The 16,191-nt window shown below is 32.4% G+C and overlaps 1 long non-coding RNA gene across 1 annotated transcript; it reads left to right on the top strand.

Moving 5' to 3' along the window:
* Nucleotides 1-11,934: 11,934 nt before the first annotated feature.
* Nucleotides 11,935-13,517, top strand: LOC121173284 (uncharacterized). Its single transcript, XR_005887764.1, has 3 exons — nucleotides 11,935-12,055; nucleotides 13,212-13,270; nucleotides 13,379-13,517. It is a non-coding gene; the product is annotated as an uncharacterized lncRNA (long non-coding RNA).
* Nucleotides 13,518-16,191: the final 2,674 nt, after the last annotated feature.

The following is a 16,191-nucleotide window of genomic DNA, read 5'->3' as shown; positions in this document are numbered from 1 at the left end:
CTACTTGAACAAGATTAACTCAATTGAATTCATAGAGCCTTCTTCTGCACCAGCTTTCCAACACACAAAAAAACAACCATACAGAGAAATTGTAAGGCAGAGGTCCTTAACCAAAAACAAGGCCGAAATTTCAATGTTGCAAATCCAATTGTTGTATAACCTAAAGCACATGTATGTATGTTAGTTTCAATTTAATGTAATCCCTTGTTGAATTATAACAAATTAAATTAAATGGAATATAAACAGTGGAGACATCTAAATTGTTAGATCAAGTGGCCTCAGAATAATTAAGAAGGGGGAGTTGAATTAATTATTCCTAAACCTTTACTAATTAAAAATTTACTCTTCTAAGGTTTTTACTATGTTATTAAGAGAATAAGGAGTAGAAGAGAAACTTAACCAAAAGTAAAAGCGGAAATTAAAATGGACAGCGGAAAGTAAAAGAGTAGGGAAGAAGGAAACAAACACACAAGAGTTTTTATACTAGTTCGACAACAACCCGTGCTTACATCCACTCCCCAAGCGACCTGCGGTCCTTGAGATTTCTTTCAACTTTGTAAAAATCCTTTTACAAGCAAAGATCCACAAGGGATGTATCCTCCCCTGTTCTCTTTGAACATGCTGGATGTACCCTCCACTAGAACTGATCCACAAGAGATGTACCCTCTCTTGTTCTCAGTCAAACCCAAGTAGATGTACCCTCTACTTGTACCACAAAGGATGTGCCCTCCAATGTATTAAGACAAAGATCTCAGGCGGTTAAACCTTTGATACTTTGTGAATGGGGATACAAAAGAATTCTCAGGCGGTTAGTCCTTTGAAAAATTTTGTATAAGGGAAAGGGAAGAATCAAAAGAATTCTCAGACTGTGTCGTTTTGAATTCTTTGACAAGGGTGAAGAGATGAAAAGAATGAATAGCACAAGTTTTCAAGGTTTAGAAAACCAGAAAACTTTGGAAAGCTTTTGGCACAAAGAAGAAGAAGTTCAAAGAGATTCAAGGCTTGTAAAGGATTGCATAAGATTGATTGGATTGTTATAAAATCCAAAACAAAGCCTTGCTTTTATAGACTCTTCATGTCTGGTCAAGAGGACCATTTAGAAGAGTTATGACTTTTAGAAAAACTTAAAACCAATTTGAAAAAGTCAAAAACCATTTGAAGAGTTACATCTTTTGATTTATTCAGAAACAATCACTGGTAATCGATTACCAAATTAGTGTAATCGATTACACAAAGCTTTTATGTGAAAGGATGTGACTCTTCACATTTGAATTTGAATTTCAACATTCAAAGGCACTGGTAATCGATTACCAAAACATTGTAATCGATTACAGCTTTTTTGAAATCAATTGGAACGTTGTAAATTCATTTGAAAACTTTTTCAAATTCATTTTGCTACTGGTAATCGATTACCAGAGAGTAAAAACTCTTTGGTAAACATGTTTTGAGAAAAATCCATGTGCTACTCAGTTTTTGAAAAACCTTTTTATACTTATCTTGATTAAGTCTTCTCTTGATTCTTGAATCTTGATCTTGATTCTTGGAAGCTTGATCCTTGAATCTTGATTATTGATTCTTGAAATCAACTTTCCTCTTGAATCTTGAAGTGTTCTTGATTCTATCTTGAACATCTTGAACTCATTCTTTGATTGACCTTTGAGCTTTTTGTCATCACCTTTGTTATCATCAAAACATCTTTGAATCAATCTTGATTCATCATGAAGCTTTGCTTCTACATAAATTTCCTAGAGAACAATACACCAACCCAAAGGCATAAATTTTATAATAGAGTGAATAAGGATAAAGTAAAATGAATTTAGAAATGAGAATGTGATATTGTTTAAAATTTAGTAAATTAGTGCGGCATAAGGGGTTGATTGATGGGCCGACACCCACCCACCCACAATTAAAATATGAAAAATTGAGAAAAGCCAATTGTTGCTTTGATTTTACAAAGGAAGATGAAAATGAAAATCGCATATTAAGGTGACTCACTCTAAGAGAGAGAAGAGCAGTGTTGTAGAGTCGTTACACTGGGAGAGAGTTGTGAATGCGGCGTTTCACACCGTGCCAGCCTAGGGAGGAAATGTTGCCTTGGAGGGATTTAGAAGCGCCATCATGGAGAAAGGGAAGTGTCGTCGCGAGGTAGCTTGAGGGTTTTAGGCATGACAATGAGGGCGGTCGGGGGCGATTTTTGCTTACCCCGCCCCCTCCCCCGAATCTCATAACCACCCCTGCCCCCGTCCCTGAAAACCAACGGGGCTAAAAATTTACCCCCTGCCCTTGCACCCACCGGGGGTCGATTTTTCCACACCCCGCCCCCGAAAAACAGTTAAAGTATCTTGTTAAAAATTTATATATAAACAACAATCATAGCATAAATACAATTTTGGACAACAATGACATAAATCAAAGTGATAATTGTGGTTACCAATCACAACATAAAAGATATAATTATCAATAACAAACAATTAACATAAGTTTTAAACATTCGAAACAAGTTTCAAATATTCCACACAAAATTCAAGCAAGTCTCAAATGTATGTAACTAGAATAAAATTCCAACATTAGATGTAGTGTTCATTCCTCTAAAATAAAACTAGCTACACTCCTAATTCTTCAATCATTGGAAGTACATGTAGTATTCGTTCCTCCAAGTGGGTAATAAGGTCACTTCCCATCATATCACTTGCATTATCACCTATATAAACCATAAACCAAAATTTTAATATAAAGAGATATTTAATATGATAACTAAATTAAGTACTCAAGACATTTTACCATCAGTTTCAGTACTCAATAACCAACATCTAGTGCAGATCAATGCCTCTAAAGTAGTCCAATGAAGTTGACTATGATGAAGACTTAAAATCTGGCCACTGGTACTAAAAGCATATTCAGAAGCTACTGTTGATACATGAATAGCTAAGATATCCTTTGCAATAGCTTGAAGTGTTGGATACTTGAGACCATTCGACCTCCACCACCACAAAACATTAAAATTAGTGGATCTTGGTAAAACATCCTCTTCTAAATAATGATCCAACTCTATTTTAGCATAAGAAGTTTTGGCCTTTTTTTCCTCGAAATATACTTATCAAATTTACATAACTCATCAACTTCAACATTACCATCTTTAAGTATTGGAGAGCTATGGAAGAAGTCACCATTCATCTTGAATTGATAATCATAAACCAAGTCATAACACAACTGTCTAATATTACTAACTTAAGCAAAGTAGTCAAGTTCATACAATTTTTCATAATAACATTGCAACAACTCCATTTTATACCTTGGATCCAAAACAGTAACAACTCCCATTATATCATGAATCACAACCCAATATTTATCAAATGTGATCATCATCTTTTCTGTCATTTTATGAATGAGTTCATTAGTAGAAGTAAGCCAATATTTGATTGCCAAGTTGATCTTACAAATCTTTGAAAAGTACATGTTAGCTGTTGGTTGTTTAGTAGCAGAAAATATTTCCGTTACAGCATTAAGCACTTTCAACCTCCCACACACATCCTAGGCAAATTGTCATTGTGAAGAACATGGTAAACAACTATATTGGGACTCCCGCTGCTTCAATTGAGTGAACACAACTTCATATGATATAGCAATTTGAAGCATTTTATAAGTTGAGTTCCACCTAGTTGGACAATCTAAAACCAAACTCTTAGTGCACGGGATCCTTAATTGTTTTAGTGTCTCCTCAAAATTTTCCTTTCTTTTTGGTGTGGCTATCCAAAATGCTACACTATCCCTAATCTTCTCAATTCCATCTTTTACAATCAAGTTCAATATGTGTGCACAACAATGCATATGAAGTAAAGCCTCATCCCTTAATAAACTTCCTAAGTGCAACTTATCTTTAATTTTGTCAATTATTTTGTCATTTGTGCTACAATTATCCAGAGTGATAGTGGACAACTTTGTATCAATGTTTCAATCCATCAAACACCCAACTAACACATTACAAAGCTTTTCACTTGAGCGAAGAGCAAGAACATAAATGAACCTAAAATAATATATAAATAATTTGATCATACTAAAAGTGCAAATAATATATAAATAGTATAACAATTTTATAATGCAACAATTCAACAATAATATAAAAATAATTCAATATTTTTAACATACCTCAAAATTTGACTTTTTAAGTTCCAAGAGGCATCTATATAATGAGCCGTGATAGTCATATAACCCTTTTTTTGATTGCTCGCAGTTCACATGTCTGATGTGATGGCAACTCTTCATTGAAGACTAACTAATAACTTCAAAGTTATTGATCTCTCTTCTTGATAAATTCTAAATATTTCTCTTTTGATAGTGTTTCTATAAGGAACTTGAAAGACAGGTTGTAAAGCTGTTGAGTATTTCCTAAAATCAACATGATCCATAATGGAAAGTGAATACTCATGCATAATAATTGCATTTGCAAGCTCTCTCCTTGTGTTATCTGCATAATAAGTTCTTGTACCCAACTCATGCTTTCCATGGATGACCTTAGGCACAAGAAATGTTTTCCCTATACTCCCTCTCATGGCAACCTTGTACTGAATACAAATTTGTTTATGCCCTCATAGGTGTGTTGTTCCATTCTTTGATTTTCCTCCCAATAGTTTTGAGCAATAATTGCATTGGGCCTTGTCTTGTCCATTTACTTTGACCTTTTTAAAATGCTGTCAAATCTCACTTTTAAGCCTTCTTGTTTCTGTTTGTGTTGTCCCCTCCAAATTATCAATTGTTTCTTCTGCTTTGGGTCATGGAATAGATTCATTTGGTGTTGCTGAAGGGGCATGACTAGCAGAAGGTGAAGGAGTATAGCCAGGACCAGGAGTAGTATCTTGATGTCCACTTGCTTGATTTGTCATTTCTTTAGAAGCAGTAAAAAAAGAAGACAAATTAATTAACTAGTTTAACACAACTGCAGCAAACAGATTAATTAATTAATTAATTTACTAACTAATTAATTAACTAGTTAAATTCAAACATACTTTCTAAGAATTATCTATAAACAAATCAAGCATCACAGGCTTTCTAAGAATTTACAAACTGATTAATTAACTAGTTTAACACAATTGCAACAAATATAAGTTACTTTGTTCAGATCTAATGGCAACACATTCAAGAAGTAAAAATACACCCTAGCTTAAAGAGTGCTACTAAACCATCACCTAGTCGTTTAAATCTTCAAACATCATAGGCTTGAACCTTCAAATATACCAAGTTCAGTTCAGTGACATCCCTGATAAATCATTCATGATATTCATGACTTCTTTGATTTTCTCACATTATAATTTTTTGTCAGTTTTAACTTTGTTTTTAAAGTTTATGAAGAAATAACCACGGAACGCAAAGATCAACTTATGCAAGGTTGTTTCCACTTGTTATGGGGGATACTTGTGGTAAAAAGGTTACAAAGAATACAATTTCTACCACTTGTTAATGTTATTGTTTTTTTAAGCAAATGGATGACATGCAGAGGCATCACAATAGTAGAGTGATCCCAGTCAGGTTGGCACCCCAAGCATCATTTGCAGCACGCCAAAGAAGAGATATATAAAAAATCATGGGACATCAACCAAACCCATGAGAACCACAAGTATTTAAACTTATATAGTTTGGGATGCATATTCTATTTCTGTTAAATTCTAGTGAAACAAAAGAAGGGATTGAATCCCACCAACAAACCCATTAAGATATGAGGCATAACAAACATATATGTACAAGTGTGACCTTCTCAAAAAATATGTTCAACTAAAAACTATATTTTCTTTGTAATTTTTATGCAATTAATCCATCTATTTCTCAACTTCCAAGGGACTAATCCTATATTTTAAAAGCTTGTTAATAATATTACTATTCATGATTTGAATTATAATTTGAAATCCTAACAATTTCAATATGAATAAAATTGTACATTCTGTAATTTAGTTTTCCCAATCAGTGTTCAAATGGTAAATGCAAAAGCAATACATTTCAAATCATATTGTTTTCTAATCTAATATTAGTAGTTAACATCTTTGCATAAATACTTCAGAAATAATGCAACTAGGATGCTACCAGTGGGTTAACATTTATATCGCAAAAACAGAGTTCATGTTTTCTAATTTGCATGAAAGTATATTACACTGAATAAATCAAACACTCAAATCGCATGAAAGTATATTACATTGAATATAATGTTAAAAAACCAAAAAAAATTCCAGGCTAATCGCATTTTCAACTAATTTTAGAAGTGTACTCTTGTTACAATAAAGGCATCTGATCTTACTTTTTCCTGAATTAAGTTACAGAACAATTAAATTAAACAACACAATGACATTATTAACAAAGATTAAAATGGTCCTTTTAGGAAAAAAACAAAGATTAAACGGTAAAAACCACACACTAATCTTACTTTTCCATATTATGGCTTCCTCAAGAAAACCATTTCACCAACCGCAATACAGAGTTTAAACTATTCATGTATCCTTAATTAACAAAACACTAATCGTACCTATGCGACATGTGACCAGGGGCGGCATGATGAGTACCTGTGCGGCGCACGAGCAAGAAGGCGACACGAGTGGCAGCGCGGCATAGCAGAAGGAAGCAAGATGAAGGGTGTTGCGGAGAAAAGGCTTTCCTAATCGTGAGTGAGTGTGACTGACGCTAAGGAACTCAGAGAAATAAATTAGGGTTTATAATTTGGTAATTTAATAGGGGCGGGGCGGTTATCAAGAGTACCAAAATCACCCCCACCCCCAAATTTAAGAACCAGGGAAAACCTAAATCCGAACCTTAACCTGAACCCAATCAACTCGGTTTTTTCCTATCAAAATTGGGATGAATTCGGGCGGATGTTTATGAGTGTAGGTCCTGTTGTCATGTCTAGTTCTTAGTTTCAGATTAGAGTGAGAGGTGAGAGTGAGCACGAGAACAAGAGTGAAATAAATATAATTTGGTAAAAAACACAATATTGATTTTTATAAAAATCGATGTTAACATTAACACATCAGTTTTTAAAAAATCAATACTAATAAACATCAAGTAACATAAGTTTTGGAACATTAATCAATGTTAACATCGACACACAATATTACTTTTTTAAAAATTGATATTGGTGAACTCAATTTATTTACAAATATGTCATCACATTTTTAACATCGATTTTGATAAAACCAATATTAAAATGATGATGTTAAAAATATATTTTCTAGTGTAGATGTATTTGGATTCATAAGCACGAGCCTAAAAACACATTTGAGCATCACAACCAATGCTCCAAAAAATAAAGACAAAAAGAAAAACAAAAAGAATATATGAAGAAGTGAAAGGAAAAAAAGAATTTTTGTTAGTGCGGTTCAAATCTCAAACAATTAATCCTTCGTATAATGTTAGCAACTAAGCTAACCACATTGACACAGGCTAATGTAATTCTAAAATAATTTATAATAAAATTATATAATATAAAAGAAAAAATAATAAAATTTTGTATATGCTATTATTTGTATCTCATAAAATAATAGATGATAAAAATAAAATACTAAGTTTAGCTAAAAATACTGATAAGAAAAATAAACCATATTTAGATATTTTTTCTAATACGATAAAGAAATATAATTATCTCTATAATAAAAATTATGAAAGAAAAATAAATATTTATGTAAAAAGGTGAAAGAATACCATTATCTTCACATTAATAACAAGAAAAGGATAATAAATGTTTTATCAAAGAATAAGAAAAATAAGTAAGACTTGAATATATTATCTAATTTTAAAATACAAATATATAATTTTCTGATATTTATATATTTATATATTATTATTATTATTATTATTATATGAAAAAAAATAAAATCATAAAAATCAGGAGGAAAGGTTCTTCCACATCACTACATGCGGCTGTCCCTGCTCGTAGGGGTAGGGATAGACCAGGTCAAGACACACTTTGAAAGGCCTGAGCCTAGTCTACGATGAATATTTGAGGTTTGAGCTTGACCTATAGCCTATCAAAAAGTTTTATTTTGGCTTGGCCTGGCCTTTTTAAAAGTCTGGTCTGGCCTGATAGCCTTTTTAAAAGTCTTCTTCACAATAAATATTTAATATTTTATGGAATATGAACGTAATAGGAAAGTTAAAGAAAAAAAAAGTCAATCAAAATAATGAGGAATACAAAAGGACACATGACTCACATCTAAATTGTAATTAAAGTCTTTGATTATAGGAATATAAGTTATGGAGCAGTAATGTGTAATCAAAGTTTGATAATTTTTTTAAAAAAATTTTTGTATCCAAAAAATAATATTATATATTGATACCCAAAAGATAATATATATATATATATATATATATATATATATATATATATATATATATATATATATATATAGGCCAGTCTATAAGGCTTTTTAATAAGCCTAAGCCTAATCTATTTAATTTAATATGCTTTTAAAAAAGCCTGAGTCTAACCTTTTAATTAAATAGGTCAGTTCAGGTTAGGCTTTATGTAGGTCAGGTTGTAGGTCCCTGTAGGCCGGTCTGGTCTATTCCCACCCCTACCTGCTCGTACGCTTCAACGTACAATTATATATATGTAGGGGCAGAGCTACCTTGTTAATAAGGGGCAAGCCCCACTCCCCTCCCCCTCCCCCAACATGTTCTATGTAAAAAAGAAAAATATATATATATATATAAGATAAAAATATCAAAACTTGTGATGAAAAATGAATGAGTTTTATTAAAATTTATTTAATTTTACAATTTAATTTGAAAAATCTCCCACAACATATAAGTTGTCTTTTTAATGCAAAATTTTACAATATAATAATAATAATAATAAATAAATAAATAAACTTAAATTAAGAGAACAATTTGATCAATATTATTATAGTACATAACTTGATTTAAAAAGAGTAATTTTACAATTCAGATTTATTGGTTTATAAGGGGGTAATCTTTTTGACATATACATATATTAATGTAATTATCAAGGAGGTCTAGATCATATAATTGAGAATGGTACATTTGTTATTTTAAATCTCAATATATCGATCTTCTATTTTTATGAATAAAAGAAAATATTAGTGTAACTAATAGACAATTTGAAATTTTGTTGATATTAGTTCAATCAGAATTATTCTTCTAAATTCAGTAAACACTACTGCAATAAAGCGTTTTAATGACACACTACCTACCACGGTTGAGAAGAAAACGTTGTTGAAAAATATACAGTGGCATTATAGTAATTTTGACAAAATATACAACTACGGTGCATTTGACAGACCACCTTTAATAGTAACTCTAAGAAGTACTAGGACGGGTCCCGCGTTGCCCGTAGTAGTTGTATTTGTAATACAAAGACGGTCTTTTTATTTTGACCGTCTTTGAATAAGTTATTGTCTTCCCTTTAAGATCCAACTCCTCAACTCCCCTTAGATTATTTCTCTCTTTAAAATCACAAATTACAAAATCCCTTCCATTCTCTCTCTACCGCGCCTCCTGTCCTCCCCATCTCCAACCCCCAAACCACCGCGAGAACCTCCAGTGTAGGTGGCGGCGCCATCGAGACTCCGACGAACAATGCCGGCGCGAGAATATTCTCTCTCTACTGCGCCTCCTGTCCTCCCGTGATCATCACCCTCCACGGTTCTCCCTTGGACCCTCTTTAGGGCCCCAACAATGCCGCCGCCAAGCGACGCACCACCTCTGCGAAGCGCGTGTTCTTCGTGTCCGCCACGGTGGCGCCAAAGGTGTCCACCGCGCAGCGGCAGAAGGACCCAAAGAAGCGCGTGATTATCATGGGATGGGGCTCGCGTTAGTGTTCGGGAATGACATGGAGGGCTACTATGAGAAGCTTCTCGGCGGTGAGAGCGACATCACCGCTCCTGCGGCAGGTGCAGGCCACCAAGGTCTCAGATCTATTCTCTCTTCCCACATTTCCTTCTTATTTTGTTAGTTTACATTTCCGTGAGACAATCCTTTTTGAGGCACCGTGAGAGCGTGGGTTTGGTTGACTAACTTTCGTAATTGCTTGATTCATTGTAAACCTTGTTTTATTTCTTCAGTTTTGAGGCCATTGACTAATGACTACCTTCAGTAGCATAACTTGTTCCTCCTTCATCAAATGTTAAAACCTTTTTTTATTTCTTCTGTTTTGTCATATTCTTATATTCTTTCTATGGGACAAGATATTAGCATAGGGATAGTACAATACTTGAATCAATGTATAGTTAGTGTATATGGTTTTGTTTTCCTCTATTATGTATTATTCGCAAAACTTTTAGATTCATCTTTATTGGGAGGAAATATATATATGTATACACATAGTGACAATTTTGTCTTCTCATGTTCAACTTCTAGTTTTGTCTGTACAATCAAGTTTTACATAAACATAGTCTTCATTAATATATTACCTTTTGTGCCTTTCGAACTTGTATGGTTTCACAATATGATATGTGGTATGAAATTTACCATTCACCAATTTGAACGAAACTATTTTGTTGCAATTTTATGAGACAATGATCTTTCCTCCATGACTGGTTACACAAAACTTGATTTTGTCAAGTTTGAATTCGTAACTTTCGTGCAGTAGTTTTTTTCTTTAAGCATGGCTCTTTAACAATTAATATTTTTATAAGTATATATGTTTCAGTCATGATATCTGAAAAATAAATTATTTTTGTTGTAACTAACACGTGTTCAATTATTTATGGCATAACTTTTGCAATTTATTGTTGTGTTTAATTCTGTTCTTCATTTTCTAAGCAAGCAAAAACAAATATAGTTTATTTTTAATCTGTGTTTCTTTTGCTTCATAGTGATTTAAACTCTTTTAATTATGAAATCTTTCTTACATAATTCCTATTAGGAAATCATGATTATCCCAATTGGAGCAAGCAAATTTGAGGAAGCATTGCGAATGGGCACCGAGACCTATCATCACTTAAAGGTAGTTTTGTTTTATGGGGTCAATTACATGGAACCATTGCACCACAAATTTCTGTAAAATTCTTCACCATTAAATGAATAACATAAAAAGGGTAAAAATTAGAAAGGAAAGAAAAACAAAAAATGTGATGAAAAAAATTTCATTTGTAATCTTACTTGCAGTTTCTTTTAGTCAACATTTTGAACTGCTGCATAGCCTGCATGTTATAATTACCATGTTTTCTTCTACATGGTAAATGCATGTTATGAATTATGATTACATCTGTTTTTTAAGATTAATAAAACCAACTAGTGTCCTATGCGCATGAATATTTTTAAATTCAGGTGAAATATAAAACTAGAATCTAAGATGTATAGATTAAAATAGAAAAAAATTAAAGTTATAAGCATGATATGAAGAATTAATTCCAAAGAATATGGGTTGTAAATGAAAAAGAAGAGAGAGTATATTAATAGGTTAAGTTAACTTTCAAGAGAATATATTATCAAATTTAATATAAAAGGGTGGTTGTGATAATTTTCTACTGCTAAGTTAACTTCCAAAGAATTGATTGGTTTCTTCTTTTTCTAATGCTAAGTTTCTAATAGCCCCTAACACCTTTTTATGTGATGCACCCTGCCTCATCTCATGGTGTTAAAATCCCCTACTAGTTTTCTAAAAGTTGGAGGTGAATTCGTCAAAAATTACAAAATTAAGGGTAACAATTACAACTAGAATGAAGCAAACATGGAAGAGGAACGAAAATTTTGATGTAGTATTTGAACAACATTGTCGTTATGGTTGTGAAATAAGAAATTATTAAAAATTATTAACTATAAAAAAAATTGTTAACAAGCATTTCACACTTCTTTGTATCTCACTAATTACAATATTCACTAATGAATCATACAAACTGTTGCCACTGGTATGGAGTCCTTTGCAACAACCTTAATTCCCATGTTCTTCAGCTTCACCTCAACACTTCATTTTCTGCTTTCTATCATGACTATGATAGCTACTATGAATTCGATGAGGAAGCTTATAGGATATGGAGCTTTGGTGGAGCAATAAGTCCTTGTTTGGCTGATTTAAAGCATTTGAATTACTTGGACTTGAGCGGCAATGATTTTGAAGGTATGTTAATTCCTTCTTTCCTTGGGACAATGACTTCCTTAACTCACCTCAACCTCTCTTATGCTGGATTCATGGGGAAGATTCCATCTCAGATAATTACTTGCACACCCATACGCTTAAGAAACATAATAACCCGCCAACCATATCATATTAATCAATCAAATAATTATAATAATGTAACATTATCGACATTATTATTCATTATCAACACTACCTTATGTAGAGAACCTTGAATTATTTCTGCTTCAATTATTTCTTTCATCTTGCTTGAAGCACTTTTTATCTAGAGAACCTTGAATTGGTTTGTGGGTAGCATTTGATGGTTGAGTTGTGAGTTGGGTAACTCCTATTCTTGTTTCAATTCATGAAAATGAGAGTAGGACCTGCACTAACTTCCTACTCATTGAATATAGCAGAATACAAAACTAATTAACATAATGCCACTAGCTATCAAGTGCTATAATTGTAGGTTTGCTGTGTTCTGAAAAGGCTTTGTAAGTAAATCAAGGTTATATAATATAACTTGGTTTGGGTGTCATTGATAACAGAGCTTTTATATCTTAAAAGTCAACATTCTTCAACTCTATTTTTCCACTCATCTTTTCCAATTTTATGTCATTAGTGTTATCTCCAGCCTAACCAAAGAAACATGTTGATTCATTGGTTAAAGTTTGTATCATATAATATCAATGATATGCAAGCAAAGTTTTATTTATGACTTCTAATGTGCGGATAAGATTACTCATTTGAATGTCGTCGTTAGTGTTGTATGGCTTCTTTTGTTGGCTGAGAAGAAAGAGATTTTCCTCTTACATGTGATGTTGTACGGTAGCTCGTTGTGCTAATTAAATTTCACTCTTATCTGTATTTGGTTGGTCTTGGATTGTTTAGTCAAAAATATTTTTTTTTCATTGGTCATAAATAATATGCAACAATATATGTTTATTTGAGTTTTTTCATTTAATTTTGGGGCAATAAGCAAACTTTTGTAACATACTTCTTGCCAATGGGAATCATTCTTAATTATATATATATATATATATATATATATATATGTAATTATCTGCAATTGGAAAGAATTTATTTTGTACTGTTGCTTCACCTAGCTGTTTTAGTTTGACGTATATATTCTAATTTTATTACTTGGATTTTGCAGGAGAAGTTTGCTACATGAACACCAGCCCTTTTATTTAATCTTCAAATAGACACACTATGGTATATGTTGTACTCTTATTTTTTTTGGCACATTGAGTTTTCATGCATGCCTAATTGGTTGACTATCTGACATATTTATGGTTGACAAAATAATTATTGAAATTACAGTGCTGATTTAGGCCTTCAGGGATTCCTACCCAAGGATTTGCACTATAGCTTTATTTCTCAATTCAGACTAGTGTTCTACATCCGAATCAGAGAGTATTCAAAGGTATGACTTCTTTATTGAATGTTCTCCAGATATTGATCATTTTATACAATAGTAGACATTGAATTAATTCTAGAATTCAAGAATAGCAGAGGTACAAAAATGAAAGGCAACACAAGGTGTTTCACAGATCCTGCTATTTTCTTTCCTTTTTTTACTCTCTCTAATTCTGTTCTTTTGGCGATATGGGTTAACTTGCTATTTTGGTTTCTTTTTATTCCCTTAGTTTGAAGTAAGGATGGCCTCCTATGAAAGATACTTCTAGGAAACGAAAATCATGATTTGAAGTAAGGATGACCTCCTATGAAAGATTCCCTTAGTTTTCGTGTTTATGCTCCCTAGTTTGGTTTGGTTTTAATCTTGTCCATGTCTCGAGCCTGAAACCATTGACTTGGTATTGCAATAAGCAAATCCATTAAGCCAGGTTGAGGACAGACATTTATGCTCCCTAATGTTCTCTAGCTTTTGTTCTTTGGTGTTGAAGAAGTTAGTATTAAGGGTTTACGTTGTCATCATCAGCCCACGCTCCCATGTCCTACTAGATAATGCTCTTCCTCAACACTCTCATTCGAGATCTTATTTATTTTTGCTCGTTGGGAACAATAAAGGAATCAAACACGGCCCTGTCCCTGAGTTGGGTGTATCGGCTTGTGTTATAAAGACACTTAGATAGTGAAAGCTAGGGAGAAAAAAAAAGGTAATCAAGAGAGTGAGATTAATGTATGTAAGGGCATAAAAGAATCACGTAGACTAAAACAAAACATAGTATGAAATATCCAAGTAGAGCCATACTTTTTTTAACACATGTGACAAATTAAAAATTCCAAGGAATTCTAGCTAAATTGATGTGTGTATATGTCTCTTTGATGGTTTTGGTTGTCTAGTTAATGTATCTCACTAATGGTTCTGGTTGTTGTGTTACCCATGGTAGTTTTGATCATTTGCTCCACCTTGAATTGAATTTATTGTGAACTGCTGATTGTATTTTACACTTGTAGTTTGATCTCCTTTTTTTAATTTAACTTTGGATTATGTATGCAAAGCAAAGCAAGCTCGTTACATGTTTTTAATTTATTTTTATAGCTTTTTTAGATGAAAGTTAGATAGTTTGTGGTTAACAAAATATCATGGGAAATTTGATGACCAATGGAGTGGTACGGCAATATTAGATGATGTCGTGATTCTTTTATATAGAAAAGAGTGGTACAACCAATGAATTTTAATTACAGGTTATTAAATATTTAACATCGTTTCTTAACTGAGCACCGATGTGGAAATCGCTATTTTACATCGTTTCTTATGATAACACCGATGTAGAAGGTCTAACTTCTACATCGTTTCTTGACTGAGCACTGATGTGGAAAAGCGCTATTTTACATCGTTTTCTTTGATAACACCGATGTAGAAGGTCTAACTTCTACATCATTTGTTAACTGAGCACCGATGTGGAAAAACGCTATTTTACATCGTTTCTATGATAACACCGATGTAGAAGGTCTAACTTCTACATCGTTTCTTAAGTAAGCACCGATGTGAAAAAATGTTGTCTTTCTACAACGGTGGTTGGAGGACCGATGTTGAAACTTTGAACTTTCAACAACATCATATTCAACATCGATTGACCACTGATGTAAAATGTGTTTTTCCACCGATGTTGAAACTGCCTTTTCTAGTAGTGAAACTTGCTTTGGTATGTAAAATTTATGTGCAAATGTACAAAAATCTAAAGATTGATTAATTTACTTTAATTTTAATCAACCATACACATAAAATTACTCTACATGCAATTCCACATACTAAATGATAATTGGAACTCTAAATTTATAAAGTAATTATTGTTCAATGCATAAAACTTTACAGTAAAAGATAGAACAAAAATTAATATTTAATGATATTTTATGTATTTGGTCACCCCAACAAAAACCATGTATCTAGCTTCGTCCCTGGTCATGTGTATGATCGACGGGTAAAGAAAAAATAGATAGAGGTAGAGATAATTTTAAACTGCATAAGTATCATGGTTCCGTAAAAAATGCACATATGCACAAATGCAACCCCATGATGTGCAGGGAAGTGACATGTATATGATAGATTATCTATTTATTTACTACAATTTGAATCATTTATAATTTTTTTAAACCTCACTAGTAATCATATAGTTGCTGTTTCTTTTTAATTATTTCAATGTTGAAACAGTCACTGATAGGAAAAAGTTAAGTTGTGATATCCTTTTTAGATTAGCTCAGAGAAAGATTGCACAAATTACTTTTACTTGAAACTTTTAACAAGACTTAGTATAGTTGGGAATGAAGTTTTCATTTTCTTTTAAAACTGTGATGATATATATATGTTTTTTTTTTTTGCTGTAGATTACATTAACTACATTTTTGGTTTCCTGATTTTTAAAAATCTACAATTTTGTTTAATTTCAAAATATTCAAACATCGGCTATTAGAAGTTAATGCATGATTGTTTGGTTGTCTAGTGCTTGAATACCTGGAACATAAAAATTAATAATTAATAAATATTTTAATTCATTAAAGTGCAAAATAAAACAAATAAATAACAAAGATATTAAAAATAGCATTTGAAGATTGAAGGGAAAGGGTGAGCTTCTGTAGATAAAATTAGGGTTTCAGAACCCGATTTTCACTTTTTGTATCGTGTGTAAAGTAAGGAGTTTTGTCTCGTTTTCTCCTACTGTGTGTCCCAT

The sequence above is a fragment of the Glycine max genome, chromosome 2, assembly GCF_000004515.6.
Source record: "Glycine max cultivar Williams 82 chromosome 2, Glycine_max_v4.0, whole genome shotgun sequence".
In the NCBI taxonomy this organism is placed as follows: Eukaryota; Viridiplantae; Streptophyta; class Magnoliopsida; order Fabales; family Fabaceae; genus Glycine; species Glycine max.
This window is presented reverse-complemented; position numbering and strand designations above follow the sequence as displayed.